The sequence below is a fragment of the Anser brachyrhynchus genome (assembly GCF_964034855.1).
Source record: "Anser brachyrhynchus genome assembly, chromosome: 4".
Classification (NCBI taxonomy): domain Eukaryota; kingdom Metazoa; phylum Chordata; class Aves; order Anseriformes; family Anatidae; genus Anser; species Anser brachyrhynchus.
The window spans coordinates 8,213,791-8,235,276 of NC_137698.1; the positions used below are offsets into that span (position 1 = coordinate 8,213,791).

Genomic DNA, 21,486 nt, shown 5'->3' on the forward strand with positions numbered 1-21,486 from the left:
TCTTTCAAGCAATTATGAACCAGCCCACAGAGCAATAACATTATTATGAACTTCTGCAAAACTTTCTTTCTCGGGTTCTCAGTCAGGGGAATATACGCAGTGAAAATGGGCTTCCATAGGTCTCACTGCCAGAACAGGAGGGGGCCATCTGTATTACGCCAGAGAGTGATGGAAGCTGACTCGGTTCAATTGCCTTTTATAATAGAAAAACCTAACCAGGTTAGAAAAGCAGGCATCTGGCTGGGAACTGAAGTTTTATATGGGGAGAGGAGAGCTTGAAACAATGAGCTTTCTACTTGTAGGTCATGCCATAGTTCTTGATCGCTAGGTGACTTGCTGCATTTTGGCAGTCTGTTGTGAGGGGTTCTTACAATCCTGGATGAAATAACTCTATTATAGATGATCTTTGGTCTGTCAATGAGTTCTTTTTATAATAAAGGTGACTAAAGAAAAGGTTGAAGGGAAAAAAAAGCTTCTGCGGTCAGCTGAGATACTCTCTTGTATATAACAGCACTTACTGAAAGGAACAGTGAAACAGTGACATTAATCTAAAATCTTATTGCTCAATTTAAAGATCAAGAAATCTTGATAGGGATTCATATTCTTCCTTGAAAATATACAGTGTATCAGCACCTGTTGCAGGTAGTGAAGAAATAATATTCAGGAATTCTTCCTCCCAAAAGCATTTTTCTTCCTCCCAAAAAGCTAAGTACAGACCTTGGTGTGACAATAATAGTAAGTAGAGTCCCAATATTTGGATGAAAAAATGTGTGTGCTAACTTGGATTCAGAATTTTAAAAAATGGGTCCTGAGAAGAAAGGAAAAAAGAAACTGTTGGTCTGTGGACAGTCACTAATGCTGGCATGTTGTGGAGGTGATAATATTCTTTGCAGGCAGTACTTACCTTCAGTTTTCTCAATAAGCTCTGATACATTCATATTACCAGGTAAATCCTGCTTAGGCTTGCAACTGCTTTAAAAAAAATCCCTTTTTCAGTCATCTTCTGCCAGCTGGGATGGAATTTGATCCTTTTTTTTCATCCAGAGACCTCACTTTCTGCTTGTTTTTTTAAGAACTCAGTTGCAGTGCTTGTAAATTTTTGTAGGTACAGTGAGAGTTACTTTCTCACATGAGCGCAGACGAAGGTAGCTTCACGGACTTTGTTGCTACTCGTGATTTATATCTTATTAATGGGCAGCAGCATCTTGGACAGAGATTTCTATCTTTGCTCTCCTTGCAGAAATATTCCCTGTTTGTGTCACCTCTACAAGGAGAGAGCTAAGAGCACTTGGGATGCTTGAGCAGGGCTGTAACTGCTTTGAAGTGCACCTTTTTGATTGAGGTAACTTCCCAAGCATCTTTAAAAGATGTGACAACGTAGCCCAGGGAAGTGGTAGTAGTTATAGCAGCATATTTCTGCACTTGTTAATAGAGAAAGAAAATACTGCTGTTTTTCTTTGGTCTGAAAGGTATTTCATTTTTTTTTGGAGGGGTCCTACTCTAACACCTTAGAAAGGGCAGAAATAGATTTTGGGGGGGCTCGAAGCACAGCCTGTGCTGATCCCCCTGCCCTGCTTTTCAGGTGGTGCTCAAACCCAGGGGAGGATAGAGGAAAATGCTTTCCACTGTGCGCAGTCCCCCTGCCAGCAGTGCTGGGGGATCCTGCAGGCAGGTGAACATCTTTGAGGTCCTGTGATGGTGACAGCCACAGTGTTTGAACTGTGAAATTGGGAAGGGTAAGAGCTGGAGACGCAGCACCAGTATAAGGAATTGCAGAGTAGATACGCTAACCTCCTCTGGAAGGAAAGAGTTCATTCACATTAAAATAAAATTAAAAAAAAAAAAAAAGTTGCTATATACTTCATCAGTGTTGGAGGTACATTTTGACCGTGTCCTACAAAAAAAAAACCTTAAGCAAATGTGAAGTCTGAGCACCAGAAGCATCTGAAACAAGCAGGAGAATTTGAGATGCTAAAAAGCAATGAGGAGGAAAAAAGCTGGTCCAGCTACTGCCAGATTGTGTTTCATTATTAATGCACCGATTCTATATTGTCTACTCTGAGCATGATGTGCCAAATTGAAATAGTTGTGTAAGCATAGCCAGCTGCTGTTTGTTGGATGACTCTGCTTAAGTTTAAGAAGCTGATACTAAAGGGAGAAAAGTGGGGGATTTGCATGATATGTATAGTATTGTGTCTTAGTGTCCAAAGGTTTATCTAAGGAAGAATAATCTCATTATGTTTTCTTTGATTTGCCTCAGCTCAGAGATTGAGATTTTGATGACAAATTTTCAGTTTTAGTTTTTGTTCTCTGCTCAAGTGTGTGTGTTTGGGGAGGCTTTTTTTCTTTTCCCCCCATTTTTCCAGATTTTGGAAAACAAATTTGTTTATGCTAGGAAAAAAAAACACAACAAAACAAACCCAACAGCTTTGCTTAGAATTGGCTAGCCCTTTTCATGGTGCTGCAGCAAACGCATGATGAGAGGTTGTGTCCTTTGTTTCAAAAGCCCCTCGTTCACTGTGAAGGAAGGAAAGATAAACAACCAAAACTTGTAGAAAAAGGAAGGCAGCATTATTGCTGATTCACAACACCCAGGGCAGCATTGAGAGATGAGGGATCTCTGCAGACGCCAGTAAAGAAACTGCTTGCCAAGTGATGTTGGCTCATTTTTGTGTTCAGGCTGCTGAGCACAGGTGCCCCTGGAAAGGTGCATGGTGTCCTCTGTTTGACCCTCCTTTGATATTAGAGAGATCTGCTTGTTTTCCCTTTAACTGTAAACTGCTGCTTGCAGTGAAAAGCCAAAAAAAAAAAAAAAAAAGTTTTAAAGAAGTTAATTAGAAAAGAAAAAGCAAAGCAAAGCTGAATGGAACCCAATTTAATTTCTTCAGCTCTTTGGTTTATTTTGAGCTCCTAAAAAATCCTCCTTCCTTTCAGGATGAGTCCACACAGTATTATTTTCTTCCTGTTGGTAGTGTAGGAGGAAGGAATATTTCTTTTTAATAGGACAATCTGTCCTTGCTGGAAAGGAAGATTAAAAGCATACCGGTATATGAATGAGTGAAGAGGAAAAAAATCAGATGATAAAATAGCAGATTTTCCTATTTTTTCTTTCTTTATCTTTTTTTTTTTTTTCTTCTTTTTCCCCCTGAAACTGTTTACTTACTTCAGCTTTAAAGAGTGCAGCATTTTGACAGCCAGGAACTAATTTGCAATTTTTCCTCTGAATTCTAATTTCAAATGATATATATATTTTTTTTGTCTGACCCACCTCTTCTGATGAAATGAAGTGAATCCCGAGCTGACAAATTTTACTATGTGCAGCCATTAGAGCTCCTCTCTGATTTCATGGATCTGGGACAAAATGGCAAACAATGGCATAAAATAAATATACCGGTATTTAGCAGAATGCTCCATGTCACGGACTTTGAGTAAAGCTTTGTTGGTTTCTGACCCAGGATATTAACTACTAGTTGGAGTGATGGATTTCCTGCAAATTCACAACCTGCAAATGCTAAGAAGTTGACAGAAGTTGAAGTTAAGGATATGTAGGCCAAAAATGATAGGCTTGGATTATGCTATTTTTCTTCTGAAAGAAAACATTAAATAGAAAGACCAACACTGTTCTTCCTATCTTGCGGTTAAGATTACATGAACATCTTATTGCAATTTGTTCCCTTCAATACTCTTTGGTATATTCAATTAGTTAAATACTGTATTGTTATTAACATTGTTCCCCCTCCCCCCCTTTTTTTTAAAATGAATATATACATTTTACAAAGTCTGATTTTATTTTATTTTGCATAGAAGCAGATGGTAGATAAAAATAAATCCATCCCTACATACCACTGCATGAAAGTAATTGCACTTTGTATGGCTTTGCACCTTGCAGGTATTATTTAGTGTTTTGTCACTGAAATATGGACAATAGCTCAGCTAAATTTTTGTTGTCACATTTTTTTGCTTTGTGAATGTCTGTGGAAGCATATCACTGGTTAATGAGTATAGTAACACAGCGTTAGTTAAGAAATCCATTCTTTCTCCTGGCTGCACAGACGACTTTCATAGTGATACATGGAGAAGTGATATATCACTTTCCCAGTGATATATGGAGAACTGTTCAGCCTTGGTGTGCTCTAGTTTTGTCTGTTGGTCTCTGGCCATTTTCTATAAATGTGACAAAAAGTGGGAGACAGAAGCCCTGAGTCAGAGGCTTCTGACAGACTTGGGCTTGCAATAAAAACAGAGAAGAGAGATAGAAATGTCATTCCCATTTCTGAATATTTTAGAGGTTTAGTTTTCATTCCACTATGGGATGTATAAAACAAACAAACAAACAAACAAAAAAACATACAACAGCAACATCAAAACAAACAAACAAAAACCCAAACAAAACCAGAAACTATTACAAAAGAAACAAAAAGGTATCATTCCCCACACAATTCTGAAGTAGTATTTCATATAGTCAGTAAGACTTTATGAAAATATAAATTGAAATATTATAACACTTGAATGAAAAGCCATATGGTTGTCAGAAAATGAGAAGTATTTCTGGTACCTCTGTTGCTGCTATATCTTGTCTTGCCTGGTCCGCTTTTGGAGGCAGCGATACCTCTGTGAAGCAAACTGAGAACACAGGATTGTCATTTCATATGAGTATTTTCTTGGAGGGTAGTCCTCCCTGGTGGAGGTCATTAGCAGAGATCCTCTTCCTGTTACACTGTTTTGTCTAATCCTGCATAGCTCAGGCCTGGTTTATGAACTACCATATGAAGGTTTACAAGGTAGCTTGCCTAGTTGTGAATGGCTTGAATGCTACTCTTATAAGTGGATTCTCTTTTGAATAAATAGGAACTCCTCCTTCCAAGCGATTTTAATTTAATTTGTATTTTTGAATTAAAAAAAAAAAATCCAATTCTTGTAGGAAATCGAGTGCTAAATTTGAAATGTGATTTTAAAATTCAGAGTACTGTGGCCGGACTGACCACGTTATTTTTTTTTTATTTTTCCCCCAGCAACTTGCTCAGGAAGTACACTTATGTCTGCCATATTTTGTATACGCAAATCAGCTTCTGGATGACTGTACATACAAGTGAGCTTTTCCTCACATTACAAATCTCTGGGTAACACAACTGTGTGGTGTCCATGTGAGTGGAAGGTAGAAGCTGCGCTCAGCTTAAATTGTACCTGCGTGTGCACTGGGGTGGGGGTAAGAACAAGAGGAGGCAGCAGTATTACATCTGTCTTGACCTGTCCCTTTGTACAAGTGGTAGTACCACTTTCTGTTTGCGCTTAACCTTGGATCTGAGCTGTTTGAACACTTGACAACTGATGTGTTTTAGGATGACGTTTGAAGAAGTCGTGGACCTCTGTGTTATCATTCTACCTTCCTCTTGCTCACCATAAATACAAATTGCCCCAGGACATCCATTAGCTTTGATGTAAAGTGGTGGAGTTTGATCTTGTAGAATTTTATTTGTGTTTTTATGTATATCATTGAAAGGCAAAGAGAAAGGAGGTTCAGAACCAGGTAAATAGTGGTCCTGCGTGGTGGCCCGACCACCAGTTCGGCAGCATGAAACACAGTGTTTCCTAGGGAGCTTTTAGTACAGTTACACCTTCTTGTCAATTTGGGGACCTGAGCAGTTGTACTTAAGATTTTACCCCTTTGAGCAGAAATTTGTCTTTTGGTTTCACACTAACTGATTTGGTGATAGGTAGGTATGTGGGATATTGCTGTCAGCGGGGAGCATGCGTTCAGTTAGCTTTCAATTGGACCTCTCCATGTGTAAAGATTCATTAATGTTTATTCCCCTCGGATATCATTCTCCAGCAGTTTAACACTACCCAGAATGGTTTTCTTCCCCTGTGCCATGCTTCCTGGGATTCCTACACAGTGCTGCACTGCTTCAGTTCTTTTATAGGCTCTTTACAGCATGCCCCAGTTCTGGATGCATGGGTTTGCATCTCACCAACCTTCCTTAATAGCTGCTCATATTTGTTACCCAGTCCAGTTGCAGTGGGCATCGGATGGGTTTTTTGTTGCTTTTTCCAGCGGGGCAGTGCTTGTTGAGAGGGCAGGCTAACAGACCTGCTGAAACGCATCTGCTTTTGGGTCCAGATGACTTCTCAGCAGGCCAGCCACTGGGGGCGTGCCAGGCAGTGAGTAGCAAAGAATAGTCTGCTACCATTTTGTTTTGACATTGTTTGAGTCTCTAGTGTGCTCATCACTCACTGCACACACGCGTTGTGTTGTGCTTGTGCTGTTAATACAGCAGAAATAGCCACTTGGAGATCCGCTGAAGTGCAACCACTTCTGCTGGCAATCCCCTACATTTGCCTTTAAATTACAGTCTTCCTGCTGTGATTTACTTGCTGCCGTCAGGCTTTTACACAAAGGCTGGTACAAAGTAAGATTTTTGGATGTGACCCAGTGGAATTACTCTGGAATGAAAGTAGTGTTTGTGAGACTTAATCACTGACTTGTGAGACACCTTTTAAGATGGTATGCTCCAGTGGTCCCAGGTCTGAACTCAGCTTTTTGGTGTTAAACTGCAATCACTTTATTGAAATTAATAGAGTCATTCTGGATTTCCGGTAGTATCACTGGGACCAAGTTCTTCACTTGATTCAGCATTATGATTCATGAATATTTATTTTAATATGAGATCAAAGTCAGTTCTTCATATCCTTATAAAAAGGTTGAGAAACCTACTGATGGGTATTTAATCTGTACCTTTTAGTTAGGCTCTGGCAAAAGACAGAAGAATTCATTTGTCCAAAAATGTGCAAATCTTTTTCCTTCAGGTTGTAATCTTACAGTCTGTAGGAGTCTGTCCACATTGGTAGGAGCTCTGTCATTTCTCTTAGCAAGAGGAGAGAGGAGGAGAGAGGAGAGGAGAAGAGAGGAGAGGAGAGGAGAGGAGAGGAGAGGAGAGGAGAGGAGAGGAGAGGAGAGGAGAGGAGAGGAGAGGAGAGGAGAGGAGAGGAGAGGAGAGGAGAGGAGAGGAGAGGAGAGGAGAGGAGAAAATGCAATCCATCTAGTTTATTTTAACAAGAAGTGTCATTATCAAGATAAAATTGACATGTAACCAAGAAGAGCTTTACCATCTTGTACAGCTCAAGGGCTGTTCACAACATTATTTCTAAATGATTATTTTGTCTTACAGTGCCTTACAGGAGTGAATGTCGTTCTTTGAAAACACCAAAGTAGCTCAAAAGTAGGCTTCTGTTCTGAAAAATGAAAATATAGAATACAACTGCTTCTGGTCTTGACAAACTTGATTTTTAAACTGAAGAAAAGAAGAATCCCAAAGATATTTGATTACCGGTAACTTGAAAGAAAAAAGTGAGGAAAAACAAAAAATAACTCCATAGGGTAGGGAAGCAGGGGAGAGAGGGCCACCAACCCCCCAGATCTAATTTATATAAAATAGATGCAAATAGGTACATACTGAACACAGATATTAAGAATAATTAAATGTACAAATGGCTATCTGCCTCAGTTTTGGAAGCAGAGAAATATTCAATGATATTTTGCGTGCGGATAAAAAAAATGCTCTACAATAAGAGAACTTGTTTTATCAAGAGATAATACTACAAAATGAGAGAACATTTCAGCATTATCAATGCAACTAACATACCCTTTGTGTACTTTAGGACTAAAACTGTCAAGTGTGAAAGTAGAGACTTATTACAACAAGTTTTCCTGGTGTTTATTGTAGCACAATGCTTCTATATCAATATGAAAAATTTATTGTATAAAAAAGCTTCTTAAAACATTAAGAATGCCATGTATATGGATAGCACATGGAAAGGTTTGGTGTCTTTTGAAAGGAGTATCCGCATTTTAATAACTAGAAGATATACTACTGTTTGTGGAATCTAGATTAAGAGAGGAAGGGTGCAGAAATTACTTATGAGAAAAAAATAAGATTGTTACTTCCACCTGATAGAGTTATGATGTAGCTAGTTTCTAATAGTTTAAGTAATTTTTTACAGAATTTTGAAATTAGGAATTCAAGAAAACAGATATCTCAGTTTTGTTAAAGTACCATTTTTTGTTGTTGTTCATTTAGGGAGCTATGCTTGTAAGATGGTGGAGTTTATATGTATTTGTTTCTAAGTGCAAGTTTTTTCCTCCTAGTTTCTAAGTAACGTTTGAAATACTTTATTGCTAGAACCAATGAATAGCTTAAAAAATATTCAGAAGCAATCACTCACAGCTTTCTACGTTAAGTATTAGGATTTCAGGGTGATTAGATGATGATGATAATGATTGAATTTCACCTAGATTTGCAGATGACTGCTGCAGAAAACACAAATTTAAGAAAGGCAAAGTGAAAAATTTTGGCCATTTTGGAATAAAATATCTAAGATTTTTCAAAATTACTTTTCAAGTGCCAAAATGTAATTTCAAAAAATTTAATAGCCCAAATATGAAGCTAAATAGTCTTGAACTGAAAAAAGTATATAACTGAAATCCGTATAAAAGAAGTGTGTTTCTTCTTGGAAAAAAAAAATCCATCCTTTTTAATTTTAGCTTCTTGTTCACATCGTTCATTTTACAACTCCTTTTTTATTCCTTTTTGCTAATATCCAAAGCTATTTTTTTTCATTCAAATTAATGTCTTTAAAAAAATGATTCTTTGAGCAAATATTAGCAGCAGGCATCTGGCATCCACAAGATATATAGGTCACTGTCTAATTCTCAGTCCTAGAAAGTTTGTTAAATTTAATAAGTAAATACATATTAGTAGTAGTTTGAGAGGCCAGAAAAGTAATAGTTATTCAGCTGAAACCAGTTAGTAGGTGAAAAAGGAGAGCATATCACCATTATCACCATTATAATGAAAATCAAGAAATATCCCACTTTATTATATCAATTGTACCTTTCTGAGAACAGAATCCCTGACAACATGCCCTAGGACATAGTCTGGTCAGTGACTGGGAGAGACACGTGTGCTGTGAAGTCTGCACAATGCAGTTTGCAGCCTGGCATTCCTGTTATTTGTCTCCTAATACATCTAAGAAATGGTAATAATGTCCAGTACTATAGCTGCACATCAGTAAATCGTAATTGTTTTAGTTTTTATGATTTGTCTGTCAGAAAATATTGCCGGGAAGTCTGAATGATCTCTAATTTATAAGTGAACTTCTATTAAGTAAAGAGTTTAGGGGCATGTGTCAGCTGATATACAGCAGTGGAGTGGCAATACCTTACTGTTTTTAATGCCAAAGGAGCTATTAGCCATAAAACTCTCTGTGTGTTTTGGAAGTTGTGGCACATGCACATCTATGGCAGCGTCTCCCTCCAGCACAGGTTCCTCATAGGTGACAGGCACTGCTAAAATCCTGCGATATCTACCATTTAAATAATCATGTAAAATATTCTCAGCCTGAAATGTAAAATAAGCTATACTACAGTTATTTTACTTTGTGTAAAAAACATTTCCAGGTGCACTGCATTTAGGAGTGGTAAGGTCTTGCTATCATCGTTCCTGGTAAAAGTTGCACTTTATTTCAATGTGTGGGCTAAGACTGTTGAAATATATCCCCTGGAAAAACTTAGTATTACCATTCCATCAGTTAAATGACAGAAGTCTTAATTTTCGAAACAAAAGGACATAATCTATAGTTTTAGTATTTAGTGTATACATGCATATTTCGGATGATCTTTCATGAACTGTAATAGATTCGTAGTCCTAGAGTCTAAGGTTTTCAGTCTTGAGCTTCTTAGCCATGCCACCTCACTAGAAACTTCCTAAATACCTCACTGGAACTGGTCCATAAGCAGAGAAAAGTCTCTCTCTTCCCATCAACTGTGCAATGCGTGCATATTTTCTCTGTCTCTCTCTTGCACTCATAAATTAAATTTTAATTATGAGTCTGTATCAGGCATCAAATCAAAATGCTAGCTACTAAACAACAGACAATAGCAATAATCCCCCCTGCCCAGCAATCCCTGGTCCCTTGCTAACAATTGGGCCATTTATTATTCTACTAGTCTAAACAACTGTACTGTAATAGCTGAAGTGAAGCATTGCCACATAACTCAAAGTGCTTTCTTTTTCTAGTGTCTTGAAGGCATTCAGCTCAAGGTGATGTTAAAAAAAAAATCTAGCTGGACTACAGAAATGTGAAAAATGTAAGAGAACTTGCTGTGTGCTCTGTGAGACGTTGGTCATAAATTAGACTTTACAGTATTATGTTGTATAAACTAGCCGTTAACATTGAAAGCAGTCATTGCCCAGGAAGCTAGGCCAAACTGGTTTATTAGTAATATTATTAGCATTTAATACACATCTGCTATGGAATTCCTTTTTGAATGCTATTTCATCCCGTTTCTTAAAGAACTAGGTGTTCCTTCCTACCCCTTCCACCACTGTTTACATCTTGCAATTTGGGGATAAATCCAGAAGAGCAGTGGTGAGGAGAAACTGTCTGAAAATCACTGGTGCTGAGATGTGGTCAAACTGGTGAAACAGCAGTTGGCAGGACTGGGATTTTTATCTTCATTAGGATGATGGCAAACAAGAGCAGCTGCTGATTAATGTGACACTAAAGGGAATGGTTTAGTGATGGTACCGACTAGGTCAGGTTGATGTTTGGACTTGAGGATCTTGAAGGTCTTTTCCAACCTTAATGGTTCTGTGAATTCTGTGATGCTATTCTTTGTTGCTACTGATGTAGAGAGGAAACAGAATAAAACCTAATCACAACCCTAGGATCTTCATTCTTACAGTACTATCCAATTTTTCCTCTTGATGAATATACGGTAACCTGTGTAACAGGTAAAGTGTGCCGGAGATATTAAATAAAGTCCTTTGGAAGAAACTGGAATTTAGGTTCCAGCTGGGGACTGATGAGCTGATTTTAGAAGAAAGCTTAGAGGAGTAGGATCCAGTAAGAACTGGGCAAGGGAAGCAACTAGCAAAACCCTTCAACCTTTGTTTTGTCACCATGTTGCACGATCATCCTGCCAGGGCGAGGATCTTTATTTTCAGGGAACACACTCTTGTATCAGCACGAATGTCACGGTTAAGTCAGTGAAACTGGTTTTAAAGCCCTGTGTGGGAATGCTGCCCTGAAGCTGAGAACTGTGCAAACAAACGGAGGAGAGAACAACACAGCAAAAGGCAGACTTGCACAAAGACTCAAATGCACTAATCCTTTATAGCTGCTTACTTGGATAATGCTGTTCTGACAACAGTGAGCCCTCCATCAGCCCCAGTGAAAAAGTCATGCACTGATCCAAATCTGACCATAAGTACGCGCTGTGACTTCTCTACAGTTCCACTCCTTCCCTCAGCTATTTTTCTGTCTCCAGGAACAAGCAAGTCAGGAGCTGTGGTGCTTTAGTCTAATCTACCAATAAAAAGTCATATGAGTTAGGCTTTGGTCTGCTGCTGACTCTCAGCCCTGTAATATTGCTTATAGTCATGGCGTGTTTCCCAAAATGGTAACATAAAGTACTCCTGGGAGAGCAGGTTCAAGAGGTAACTAACTCTCGGGTTCATTAGGAAGTGTGTTTGTGAGTGCTTTACAAAGCAAAACAAGGTTCATTTCCTTTTCCCTAACACTTGACTACCATTTGCATTTTTTTTTTCAAATAGGTTCTGTGAGTTAAATCTGTGACTCAGTTTGAAATTTAATTGTGTTATGTCATTATCAGTATGTTTCCCCACCTCTCCAGATTCCACGTTTCTGATAAATTTATGAGGGGAAACAAAAAAAATCTTTTGCAATGAGGATTTCACTCATCTCTATTTATTCACCACTAATGCAAAAACCCACAAACATAACAACCTCTCTCTTCTCCTATAAGATGTCTGCTTTACTTAATGGATATTGTCATCAATATCATTTCACAGCTTACTTTAATTCCTCATATGCATTTCCAGCATATAATTAATGTCAGCTTTGGAAATGTTCCCTTAATAGTTTCTGTGATTGAGAAGTTGATTTATTTAGCACAACACTCAAGTCCTACAGAAATTAACATTTCTTTCTTTTTGACTTTTCGCTACTGAAATCAGAGAAACACACATAATTAAAAAAAATAAAAGTGGAAAAAGGGCAAAGTGTCATCCAGGGCTCTGTGAGGATGAACAGGCTCTGCGATGAACTAGGCCACTTAGAATAGGATTTTTTGAGATGCTTGTGAAAAACTGTTCAGATAGAAGCCTTGAATTGACCTTATTTTCCTGTTGGTTACTATGCTTTCCAGATTAAAAGCTGTTTTCTTTTATTGAAATTGAACAGTGCCAAACATTGAACTTGCTTTGTAAGACATACATCAAGAGAGAAAATATTTCAGTGCAATGACATGACCTGACATTTTAAAGCAGATAATAAATGACACCTTGTCAATGCCACCAATTTATTATTCCCTCTCTTGTACCTCTGTGTTGCAGTGGGATATCACTTTCTTTTTAATCATGGGCCCGTGTTAAACAAATTTTGTGCCAGAAAAGAATATAAAATGCCCCTAGTTGTTTCATACTCCCTGACCTCCCAACCATCCTAGTGTAAGGCATAAAGACAAAGACTGTTTTAAATTTTTCATTATTTTATTCCATTTCTGATCCAATTACGTGTGGCTCTTCCATCACTTGCATGAATGTATATGCTCTAATGTCAGCTGCTGCACATTAATCAGGCTTTCTTTCTTTTTTTTTTTTTGTTCAGTGGACAATGGTACTAAATCATCTCACTGAAAAAGGTGGGACAAGAAAAAGATGCAAATGAATAAGGAGGAAACTCCTTTTTATGGAAATGCAGCAGGAAATCATTAGAGTGGGTGGCCTTCCAATCAATCCCCCAAAGACTTGGAAATACACCAGGTTGTTGTACATCTTTCATTTTCACCTTATTACAGAAGAAGAGACACTTCTTCCTGTGGCTTTGCTTTTCACTATTTCTTACAAGCCTGTGTCAACAACTTGAACTGCAGTTTAGATACTGGTTTGGTTAATTATTATAATGAATAGGCCAGTAAGCTGAAAAGTGTTTGGCTTCTTGAAGAGACAGAAAGAGGGCTTTTACTGGGATGCAGGTATCTCACATTGATGTGTGGAGTATTATGTTGGTTACTGTGCAATTTTAGGTATGAATGAGAGTTAGGCTTTCAGAGGGAAGATGCAAAGTATCTTCTAAAGCTGATTTGTTTTATTTAATTGACCAGGGAGAGTAATATCCCTAAGTGATTTCTGCCTCTTAAGGGACCTGATCTCAAATTCACATCAGAGTTTAAGATTATACTCATGATTAGCACTGACAGGCATAAGTGCCCTAGAAGCTAGAGCACTGTGGTCTTTTCCTGGGTCTGAATAGTCAGGACTAGAGGAACCTTACATGGAGGAAATCAACAGGTTCAAGAGCATGAAGTCATACTGTGTTGTGTAGACCTTTGAATTTGCAGCAAAGCCTGGGATCAGAAGAGGTGAACTTGTTTTCTCAGGCTTTGGTATGGTTGCCTGGATATCTGGAGGGTTGAGGTTAGCTTGAACAGCTCAGTAGCTTCAGGAGTATAAGTGTTTGCTGAATTTCATGTCTTGGAGAGTGCAGTTGTCTGTGGAGACATTGTCTTTCCCCTTTGATGGTCCATGGATTGAAACAAACATTAATTTCAGGGCTAGATTTACGGTGAAAATAAAGTCATATTCCATGTGGGGCATTTTCTCAAGAAATCTTTCAACATAAAATATTAGACATAAAAACATAAATTTCAGGAGTAGTAAGTCTTCTTGTGTTCCTGCCTCCTACCCTGCCCTTGTATTAATTTAGTGTTAAGACTGTGATGGGAAGGAGTACAATTTGCATAGCATAATGTATGTGTATCATAGTAATTGTTTGATCCATATGTGAAACCTATTCCATAATAACAAGAAAAAAAATTAGGTGGGTGTGACAAGCAGCAGAAAATAAGTGGGGAGACTTAACCTGTTTTTCAGCCTTTCAAGTGCCTGTATTTATATTTTTTAGCTTTTGAAATACCCCAGGAAGTCCCAAATCAAAGAGCCATTAAAGCCAATAGACACTTGACTTCAGTGAAACCAAATTAGATTTTTGGAAACAAGACCATTATATATTTTATATCTAAATAGTGGAGTTTTATTCTTTTATGGATCAGATGCTTTCCATGGTTAAAAGTATCATGGCTTTTCAAGTGTTGTTTATAATTTCTGTTATTTCTGCTGCATAATACAAACACCTTAACTGTCACAGTAAATACAAACATTTTAAATTTATGGTTTATTTGATTTCAATCAGCTGTGTCAGATAACAGCTTTTTATTACATTGCAGCATAAATAAGAATATATGCAATATGGTAGTTTATACTTAGACTGCAAATTATAGGTGTACATTTAAAATGAAATCAAATCTAAAATCAAGCAAAGGGAATGGAACACAAGGTTATGAATGTTTTCTTTTGCTAAAGGCAAAATCCAGGGTTATTAACTCCAGGGTGGCTTGTACCTTGGGGATAGCATGGTCCAATTTCGCCAGAATTTTATAAAGCTCCGTACAACCTTTCTCTGTTATTTTGTCTGGACGGTGACAAACGGTAGTAACATATTGTGACAGAGGTAACTGCAAACATCCTGAAAAGTTGTTACAACACCTAAGTTACAACATGTAAAAGCTTCTTACCAGGTAAGAATCTGCCAGGGCATAGATACAGATGGTATTTCTGAAGACTAAAAAAATAAATAAATAAGTGTATCACTCAGATTTCACACTACTGTGTGTCATCCCCTGTCAATGCTGTAGCTTGCTATCATGGATTTATCATTTGAAGTTCTTGTCCAGCATTGTAAAATGTCATCTTTGGGAGAGCAGAGGGAATGTTAGTTTCCAATTCTTCCTCAAAATTAAAGTTGTTTTGGTTCAGACTCTGGTCAAATATCTCTTAATAATTTTTCTCTTAATTGCATCCCATTTCAATGGATGTGGGCAGTTTCAGGGCAGTTTCAATTCTCTAACCCCCTCTGTCAGGATCTATTGACAATACAACTTTACAGCCATAAATGGCTTGTTAATCCAGTGAGCTAATGCTTGTACTTAGATTGCAAAATGCTTTGGATCACTTGGGTGAAAAGCCTTATGTCATCCAAACCAGGTGTCATTACAATGTCATTACCTGCTCCAGAGTGGTTTACTCCCTCATTCATGGCAAACTTTGGCGGTGGTGCGTCCCATGAATCCTAGGCACTGGTTCTTGATGGGATGGTTGGTCAGCACTGTGTTCTGCTTTCTTAACGTTGTCTCTGTAGAATTGCACAAATATAGCTTCGTCACTTTTAGGTGGCACATTGGTGGCATATTGGTGTGGCAGCAGCTGGGAGAGAGGCTGTAAGGATGCACCACCGGGTAGATGTAGTGCTTTGCAAGTGGGCATGGGTGTCTGGCTGGTTTAGAGCGCTTAAGGAGAAATAGTATTTAACAGTAGTTATCTGCATCACTCATTCCGTCAGTTTTGTTGGTTTAGAAGAAATAGTAATGTGCGTGGTGTATTTAATGGGAGGCATACTATGTGAAAGGGTTAAAAGGCTCCACAGTTATGTTGCGAAAGCAACACAAAGATAGATATAAAAAAGAATGAGATGTCTTATAAAGAAATTACATTTCTCTAACTCTGCCATCCTTAGTGTATTAGGGAGTAATATCGATGGTACAGACGTAATATGGTATATGAGTTTCCACATTTGGCTAAGCCTTCTACACAAGTGAATGTCCCTAGTGCAGCTCAGCCTGGCCTGCTAAGGATAAGAATGAGTGACTGAAATAAATCACTTTTTGTTCTTTCTGAGTAACAGCATTTCTGCATCCTCGGTAAGAATGCAGTCAAAAATGTATGTAGTTTGGGGCTTCTCATCACAAAACTGAAATTAACAGATTAGATGAAACTCAGGAGAGGACAGCTAAAATGCAGATAAACTCGTGTGCAGTTATGTCTGCTATAACATCCAGATGCGGTTGAAGTCCACTCTGGCAGGGGTAAAAGAAGAGCACTGGGAAATACAGTGCAAATTTGTAGTGTATGTGCAATATTTTGCCGTAATAAATTTTTTATGTTCTTTGTCAAAGAGAGAGCTTTTCTGTCTTCGGTAGGCTTTGATTCAGGCATTATTTAATGAAAAGTGGGTAGGAAACATATCCCTGTAAAATAAGTACCTTTACTAAAAAGTGTAAGGAAGACTTGTTTAATAATGACGGCACTGTTAAGAGTAGAAGCTTCAAAAACAATAAAAAGAAGGAGAAATGACTTTTTTCGGGGGCGGGGGGGCAGGGGGTGGATAATCAGTAAAACTGTCAACTCAGAATAGGAATTCTTAAAAGCAGAAGAAAAATTTCTGGAGACACTGACCTTCAGGTAGGATACCGTGAGCTACAATATGCTCTGAATGGCACCAGTGTCAATCCAGGATTTTTTTTGCTGCAGCCTGAAGTTATCCTGACCGGTACTGGGAAGTGGAATCTCTCCCCAGGAAATTTATTCTGCAGAATAGCCAGGACAGTAAAATCAGCTGCAGAGTGAGAACTCAGCATTTTTCTTACAAGAAACTTCGGAAAGAGCCAAAGTGAAATTCCATTGATCTTAGCATTAAGTAGAAATTATGATGGAATACAGCAGTCTGAACTCACTTCAGGGCCATGGTTTTGATGTCCTCTCAAGCTTTACCTTTTTCTGTGAACTTCGCGTATGTTCTGTTTAACAATCCCACTTTATGCTTTTTTGTCTCTACTTTCAGTCCTTATCAGCTTCCAACAACCACCTCACACACAGCTTTATCAAGCTTCCCAGAGCATTGTCACTGGAAATCTTTTCAGCCCTGGAGCTTCCCATTCATCTGCATTCACATTTTGGTATCCTATTGCAACAAATCTGGTTTCTGTCACAGCAGCATATCCCTCTTATAAAAGCAGTCAAAACTTCCAGAAGATGGGCTAAAATCATTGATTGCAACAGGGAAAAAAGTCAATAGTGTTTAGGTGATTAATAGCACCATGTTAAAAATGGTAACCTAGACATGGAAATGAGAAGGCAGCATAATTGAGTATCACAAGCAGCACATAAAAACCTTGAAGCCCACGTAAGGAACATTCAGGGACCCATTTTCTCCTGCTAGGCCTATGGATGTTGGATTTTTATTTTTTTTTTATTTTTTTTTAACTTTAGCGGCATTTATACTGGTATAAACATTGTGCAAGGGAAAAATTCAGTGTCTGCTTTCTAGAGATTAAAGGGAAAATATTACAGTAGTCTTTTGTGGCATTTCTGAATGCAGGTGTACATGTTCACTTCTCCAGATAGCTTCAGCTGAGCTTACACACACGCAACTTGGGAGGGTGGGAGGTCACTCTTTCTGCAAAGCCTCTTACCGAAGGGATCTGGTTAATCCTTATAGCCTGGTTCAAAGTAATTAGGGTGGATATGGACACCGTAAAGGAAAAAAATAGACTGCCTGTCCTTGAGAAATCCCCAGGGGCACTGGGGTAGAGAGAAAGAGCTGCACAACTGCTGACTCTGTGGAAGGGTCTGCAGCAGACTGCATAGAGCACGGTTTCCAGCACCTTCTGGCCTACCTGATGAAATGTCTCTCAACTTTTAAAGGTGAACTGCAAGAGCAAAGCAAAAATGAAACCTAATTAAGCACCAGTTGCTGGGCTGAGATCCTCCTCTGGGAAGGCAATGTGGCACAGTCAGAAGAGAAGGACATTATGTGCCCCGTATTTGAAAAATTGTTTCGTGCCTGTAGACTCTTCTCTGGGTCTGTTTGCTTCCCTGACATGTCATCATTCAACAATATAAATAGATTATTATTATTTTTTTAATTGCAGTGACTGTGAACTGCAAATTTGATTTATCTTTTTATTTATTTATTTATTCACTTAGGAAGAGGAAAGGAGACACAAGAGTTTATCTAACCTCTTTTTCTTGCTCTGAACTCTGAACTTAATAATATCCTTAAACTTGCATAATTCGCTCAGGAGTGAGATGTTTTCTATCGTTTCTGAATTCTCGTTAGCTAATTTTTGAAGATGCAGTCTCAGAAAAAAACAAACCAACAAAAACCTAATGACCCAAGCCCCACACCTATATAGAAATCATAGGATAGAGAATACCTGCATTCTGTAGAACCCTCTAAGCGTGGATCTTCAGGGCAAAATACACTTTTTTATTTTTTATTTTTTTTATTTATAGTAGGAATGAAGTGTTTGTTATGCTGTCTGTGACAAAATAAAGAAGTTTCAATGGGGAAAAAAAAAGATGTAAAACTCAAATGAAATTAATATTTTTAAGTTTTTCACATTTGTGCAGAGAGTGGCCTGGTTTTCCAAGAGTGTACAGTAGTATATTAAACATTCTGGGTGGTTCAGCACTTTTCTGAAGATCAGAGCCTTTTGCTGTATTGCCAATGAGAAATATAAATTCACTGGTCACCTTTGGAAACCTTGGTTGAAGCCCGAAGAACGTTTAAAAATAGTTAGCATTCGAAATTTATTTTCTTCTTTTATAGTTTTGCCCTTCCTTACTTCAGCATTTCCCTTAAGAAGGACTTCAAAGAACATCAGCAAAGCTGTGTGGTGGATCATGCAGATCAGCTCTGTAGGTTACAGGTATAAATTTCCTCTGAAGCACTTTCACCTCCACTGTACTTTGGGCATCTCTACTGCTCTAATCTCAGTATTCCCTGTGAAAATGAGAAGTTGCTCTCCAGACGCACGACTGATAAAATTTTCACAGCTCCTTTAAACTCTCTGCCACTACATCAGTCTTTGTAGCTTGGACCACAGGGACTTGCACGTGTGTTATCCAGAGATGCTCTCAAAAGTTGTCTTTTAATCAGCAAACAGAATCTCTAGTATCTAGTTATCACATGAAAACAGATAATTTGGTCGGTGCTGTAGCACCGTGTAGTAGAGTCAATGAAACTATTGTACCATGGATCAGCACAAGCCAAAAGAACTGAAGAAGACTAGTATTGCAGAAATACGCTTTTCATGTGCAAAACAGCACATGCTGTCTGACTGACAAAAGCTCAGAAAGAGACAAGAAGTGGAAGTATATTAGACGTATACACTTTAAATACAAATGAGAATTTAGAAAATGGGATTTGATATGAGGTTTTTCTTCAAAATCTTACAAGTAATGCTTCTGTATTTTACATGAGCAAATTCTGACATATTATACAAAATACCCCTGCTCTTCACAGCTAAATTGTTGATGAAAAGCAAACACCACGGTGCAACTGGAGGTTTGAAGTGCAAACAGATGTTACTTTTGAACGAACTTCCATTGTTTAACCACTGGCTCTCGGTACTGCCATCTAAAGAGGAAGATGAAGCAACTTTGCATGCTGTGGATGCCGGCTGTCAATTTGCAGTATGCAAATGAAAATGTAACTAATCCTTAAGAAGTAGTGCCTCTAGGCACAGTTGATGGGCTCAGTATTTAGATGCAATTTGACTGAAGTTTACCTTTGGAACCATCTCTTCTTAGCTAAGGGACTATGCCAACCATCAATGCCCCATCAACAATGGAAAACTGTAAGCTGGGAAAGATGGTTTAACCCAGCTCACTGTTGTACCATGATTTCCTGATCAAAACGACCTCAAACAAAGCCCTTGTCTGATTCTTGTCTCCTTATCAAATCGAAGACTGTGCTTGCAGAGCTCTCATCCATGCACCAAGTAGGCAGGGCGCTTTGACTGGCAGTGGGACAGCCCCCATTCAGAGGGTGTAAAAGTGCCTGGTGAGAAGATGGAGTGGCTTGGGTGCTGCTGAAATGCCAGTATCTTTGCTTACAATAATTGCTTCCAGAAGATTATTGCAGGCATATTTAGAACTCTAAATTACGCCAAGCTGTGGGAGTTCTCAAAGATGGCTTTAAGCTGACTTTGCCCTTATTTTACTGCACTTCTGCCATGTCAGCAGATCTTGGATGCAACCAGTCAACTGACCTAAAGTACTTATTTGTAATTAGGTGTCAAAAATAAAGTGATAACAGCGGTCTAATTCCAGTGGGTCTGTCTACCTGAAAATGCAAATCTCTCTCTATTTGAGTAATTAAGCTATGAAATTTAGAGTGCTCAAAGCCTTTGATGTTTTGAAGTAATTAGCAATATGGGGAAAGATACTGCTTTTGCAAGTACTAACAGCTGATTTGTAATAAAACCAATGTGTTTGGTTTTCTGTTATTAACTAAGTTGTATTATTCATTGTTTACCAGTATTTTGCCAGCTGCCAGGCATTTGTAAAAATGTTTGTATAGCCCAAATGCACTACAAAGATGAGCACAAACTGTTCCAGTCATTAAATACTGTTTACGTGACTGTAGCTTGTAGGAATTGGTCCTCATCATGCCCTATCGTGCAAGGAGATGTACAAACAAAACCACAACTGTTTCAAATTTGAAAGCATGCAATACTGAATACTGAACAAAGGCAAATAATATCCAGAAAATAATTTTAAGCATCAAATCCTTTTGGAGAAGTCAGGAGGACTATCAGAAAGAACATAGGTCTGAAATAGGGAATATTCTATTTCATAGCAATTCATGGCACTGCAACCACTTGACCAGCTTCCGTTTTTCTAATTTATTATTATTATTAATTATTATTATTATTATTATTATTATTATTATTATTATTATTATTGTGGGTCTGTGGTCATTCAGAATTGACCATTCAGAATTGTGTGAAGGCATGCATGTCCTAAATGTCTGTTAGGTAGTTTGCAAGCTGTTGTATATTGTGTCCCTGGGACAGTGCACGGAGTACCTGGAGAAAATAGGCTGGTTTCCTCCTTGGACACGTGTGGCTAGGCAGGGTCTGCTGGATGCTGAGCATGGAGAAAGGGACCAGAGGTGGTGGGAAGTGCACCAGGAGTGGTGGAGAAGGAGTGCACTAGGTTTGGGGGAGTCACAGCAGGCAGTAAACATGGCACAGGTAAGGATTACTCCAGCTACAGGATTGCAATCCTTGTTGGGAAATTTACATTAAAATGCCTCAGATCAGACAATGTGCATTTGTTCAACCCAGGTAGTTACTCCATTGCTTTTTTTTTGGGTGTCTTTGGCGACGTGAGTGTCTGCAAAGATCAGCCATGTGCGTGGGAAATATTTAGCACTCACTTTTTCTCCTTCTTACTAAAATACAAACTTCTACCCCTACAACTCCAATGCATATTCCAGCACTGGAATTTGAAAGCTATCTCTTCATACCAGCTGGAGTGGTGTTCTTCATCTTCACAGTTCTCATACAGGAGTATGGAAATTCCTGGTTTAACCCTAAAATTGCAGCATATTCATCTGGAGAGCTTCTACAGGCTCAAGCTGGAAGGCTAACCGGAATTTGAGTATACATTTCTTAGTTTTGTTTCCTTCCATTTAAAGTATTTGTTGCTCATGTAACTGGGAATCATTTATTAACTTGGTTGCATTTTTTTAAAATTATTATTATTTTATAGCCAGTTTCTA

At 38.4% G+C, this 21,486-nt stretch overlaps 1 protein-coding gene and 1 long non-coding RNA gene across 2 annotated transcripts in view; one reads left to right on the forward strand and one right to left on the reverse strand.

The window, feature by feature from the left end:
* The window catches only part of LOC308193890 (uncharacterized protein), a 430,978-nt gene that overhangs the window by 400,930 nt on the left and 8,562 nt on the right, over positions 1-21,486 (forward strand). The gene's annotated exons all lie outside the window — the stretch shown is intronic.
* The window catches only part of LOC308193891, a 336,962-nt gene continuing 329,201 nt past the window's right edge, over positions 13,726-21,486 (reverse strand). Inside the window, exons 6-7 of the long non-coding RNA XR_013950034.1 lie at positions 15,144-15,270; positions 13,726-14,693 (exon numbers count right to left, since the gene is read on the reverse strand). This is a non-coding gene — a long non-coding RNA (uncharacterized lncRNA). The remainder of the gene's footprint in view (positions 14,694-15,143; positions 15,271-21,486) is intronic.